The following is a 4,545-nucleotide window of genomic DNA, read 5'->3' as shown; positions in this document are numbered from 1 at the left end:
AATCCAAGTAAAAAATAGTTACTATAAATATTTATTTATATTCATATTAAATATTACATAAAATATTTAGTCTATATTTTAATAATATAATATTTCAAAAAATTAATAGTAATAATTATTATCATAAGTATTCTGATGTGTGCTGTCTGGAAAGAAAACTATTCTGTAATTCTTTAACGATATTATTTTCAATTAATTGTTGTTAATGAATCTTTCCTTTTTTATAAACGATAACTGTATCCCCTCCTCTCCCCCAGCAACATCAAAATGAAATCAAAATGACTTTAAAGTAACTAACAAAAGTGATCATTTTTCAATCAATAATCGATTTGTTTCAAAGTTATTTATCACATTCGGACATTATCGTGACTTGTTATTCTGCTTGAGTTATTAATTAAAAATGTAACGATTGATTACTAAATAACTTTTTTTATTCTATGACTGGTATTCATAATCGAGTCTTTGTTTAATTTCAAATACAGTCTTAAGATGACATAAACCAATCACAGAACCGTATTAGCACCTCTAATGAAAATAAAAAAAATTAGAGTGTAAGATCAATGTAATAAGTGATTTACAGCGATTTTATTCACTTAAAGCAGCGTCTGGTAATGTCATATAATTCATCAGCGAATTCTCTCGATGTTGTTTTCAATCGCTTGAAGCAAGTCTTAATTGGTCAGCAAATTCGCTGATGAACTTCTTCTACGCTTGTTTCGCTAATGTTTAAAATTTTGAAGTTGCAGCGTCGAGTGGTTACTTGACGACTTAAAAATTCGCTTTGGAAGAGCAAAAATCAACGCAAGAAATTAGTGACAAGCTAGTGACAAACTAACGACAAGTATCGAAAGCAGTATTCCCCACTAACAAGAAGAAACCAGCATTTAGAAAAAGTTTTTAGCGAATTCGTTATGACTCACTCAGTCACAGCTAGACGCTGCTTCAAGCGAATAAAGTTGACCCGTATAAATCATCCATAATAGGGACAAATAACAGAAGCATAAACGAAGTTTTTAAGAGGAAAAAATTTGAGACAATTAAACGTAAAAGGAGTATATAAATACCTCTTTTACATTTTATATTCTTAATTTTTATTAATCCTAAAAAAGTTCGTTTAATCTTGATCTATTTATTTTAGAAAATATTGAACAAAGCAATTTTAAATGTTATAATAACAAAATAGTAATAAATAATTATCATTGTTGTAAACTCAAAAATATCTCTAGCTATTGCTTTTACAATATCCTTGTTGCTATTTCATTCTTATTTCAAAATTGTCTTAAATAATATGTACAGTGAGAGCAGAAAATATTTATATAGGAGAGATTTTTATTAAAAAAGCCTTATTTATAGAAAATGAACATTAATTAGCAATTTATTAACAATGAATACAATAGATAAAACTTTTATTTAAATTATTATAAACAAAAAAATATAATAATCCAAATATAATATCTTAATAATAATCAAAAAATAAAAAAATATATTATTTTATTATATAAAAAATATTCACTTATTTTTAATTTATATAATATATTAATTTAATATTTTGTGGGATAGCCGTTAAATCCTAATCACAGCCCATAATCTTTGGTGCATCGATTGCACTTTCGCGTGGTTGTTGGTGAAATAAATTTCCATTCTTCTTGTAGAGCGATTTTTAAATCTTCTCAATTGGAAATTCTTTTCCTAATAGCATCTCCAAGAATGCTCCGCAAATGTTCGATAGGATTAAGGTCTGCTGATTGCGGAGATGTATGCAATTGTTTTGGTACATTATATAACAGCTATTGCTTCATATTGTTAGTTGTATGCTCATTGTCATGTTGAAAAATATAATTATCGGCAATTTCTAATTTTCTCTTTTGCAATTTCTCTTTTGTGTACTGGCAGAAAGATTCTCTTTCAAAATTTCGATGTACATTTTATGATCCATTAATGCCAATAATATGTAAATCAATAATATGTAAATTGCCGACACTTGCTGCGCCCATACACTCCCAAAACACGGAACTACCACCGTGTTTAACTGTGAGTATGAGATTTTTTGGAACGAATTTCATTTTTTTTTTCGCCACATCATACGTCTCCCATCAGAAAACATTAAATTTACTTTCGTCTGAAAAAAATCACTATATTCCAATGTTGTTCAGATTTAAGATGCTATTTCGCAAATTTTAATCGTTTAATGTGATTGGTCGCATTTATCCAAAACTTTTTCCTAACAATATGGCCATGATATCCATTCTCACATTTCGAATTGTAATAATAGAAACGTGTATACCGCGATTTTTAAGCGCGGCTATAATCTTTGAGACACTTGTTTTTGAGTCTATCTTTATTTGATGGAGGGTAAAATGTTTGTCTGTCTCACTTAAGATCAGTGGTCGGCCACTTCTCGACTTATTTTTCACCGTCTTTCTTTCACAAAAACGATCAATTATTGATTGAATTGTCGATCGAGGTCTGTTGTAAGCTGAGCAATTTCACGAAGAGATTTACATTTGATTGTGTAATTCAATTATAACTTTTCACTCTTCTTCACTTGTCTCCCTGCTTTTGCGACCCATTTTGCTTGAATAATGCAGTAAGACTGCATTATTCAATTTATTTTATTTATTTTTCAAAATTTTTAGCGCGCATAATTCGCAAGCGTTAGCATTCTACCCTAATATAAACAAAAGAGAGCGAAAATAATCTTGTTTATTTAAAGCTAAATTTCTTGATTGTACGAATACTTTTTATGTATTTAAATAATATATGTATTTAAATAATAATTTTTCATTTTCGCTTATTATTAAGATAATACGGTTCTATAATTATTATGTCATCAAGATCACTATAATACTTAAAAGTTAAAATAGTCAATTTTACGAAAATTTCGAGCTCTGATTAACTCGTCAAATAATATAAGTCGATTAACTTGTCAAGTAATACTTGACACTTTTTTAACATGGATAGAAATTAATTTTTTATTTAACATGTGAAAAAGAAGATTAGAGACAACGAACTATATATAATTAAATATTTAATTGAAAGCAATTCTATTTGTTTAGATTAACTTAAATGACAATCATTATGTTAAATGACAATTATTATGTATTTTAAGTGCGGATAGAGTTTTATTATTTTCTTGTTGCTTGATAAGGAGAAAGATTTAATTATTTTAGTCAGAATTTGAAGTAATCGATGTTTAATATTTATATTTGGAAAAGAAAGAATAACATATAGGAATATCATATTCGTTAGCAACATTGGTTAGTTTCTCCTCCACAGATAAATTTGAGATTAAATACTTGAAATTCGATAATTTACTGATAAAGAACATTTTATAACTAGATAAATAACAGATAAAAAAAGAAGAAGAAAGAGTCGAGAAAAGAAACTTCAACGAAAAATTTACCTGTAAAAATCCAACTGGGAGTTTAAAACATTTTCGAAAAATAAAAAAATTTAATGATGCACAAAGTGCGAGACAAGTCTCCTGCACATTGAATCTTCTTTTTTTGTTTTTTTTAATATTTATACTCGCATCAAAGAATGATATCGAAGAATTATTTTTGGATATTAACTACAAAGGAAACGAACATCAAAACAAAGAAAAAACGAAAAATGGAAATGAAAAATTTATTTTCTAAAAGTATTCTACGATTTAGATGTGATTTTCATTCGAGGAGGAAAAAATGTTAATTCTTTTGAAAGATTTGTCAATACGATTTTCTTGCAGGAAAAAAAAGATTTCTTTATTAACATGATATTTTTCTATTAATAATCTCGACATCTTATTTTTAAAGAAGAAAAGAAAGCTGCAACAATATCTGTCTATTTTACAGATAATCTGACTTCGAATAATCAGAATATTTGAAAATATTTTAAAAGATAATTTAGAGTATTAAAAATGAAACCTAAAAATCGATTTTTAGATACCGAAAGAAAATACCCCCTTAAATCAATTGTTAATCGAGTTTTAATTGAATTCGATTCGATCAATTGTCACTTAAACAACTTCCGATTAATATCGAATCGTCAATCGAGCGATTTTCGATAATTTGGCTTAAAATCAATCGCTAATCGATTTATTTTCAATTAAATTCATTCATATAATTGTCAATTAAATGACCTTCGATCAACTTCGCTTGAATCAATTCCAAATAAAGTTTCTATTACATTTGTTTAAATTAACCGTAAATTGAACTATATTTAATTGAATTTTTTCATATCAATTAAATATATAACTTAATTTAAATGTAATTATTTAAGTACAACTCTGTATATTTATATACAAACACACACACACACACACACACACACACACACACACACACACACACACACACGCACGCACGCACGCACGCACACACACAGAGAGAGAAAAATGTACATAAGTAATAATTACTTAATTTTTGTTTCAAGTATTTTAAAAGTTCATATATCCGCAAAACTATTGTAAATTCATTATAAACGTTAAATTTATTCAAACTATCTTTTGAATCCTAGTAAGCTTTAACTAAATTCAACGAAAATTATTAAATTAAAACAAATTCA

The sequence above is a fragment of the Atta colombica genome, unplaced genomic scaffold (genome assembly GCF_001594045.1).
Source record: "Atta colombica isolate Treedump-2 unplaced genomic scaffold, Acol1.0 scaffold33, whole genome shotgun sequence".
In the NCBI taxonomy this organism is placed as follows: Eukaryota; Metazoa; Arthropoda; class Insecta; order Hymenoptera; family Formicidae; genus Atta; species Atta colombica.
Note: the sequence above shows the minus strand (reverse complement) of the source record.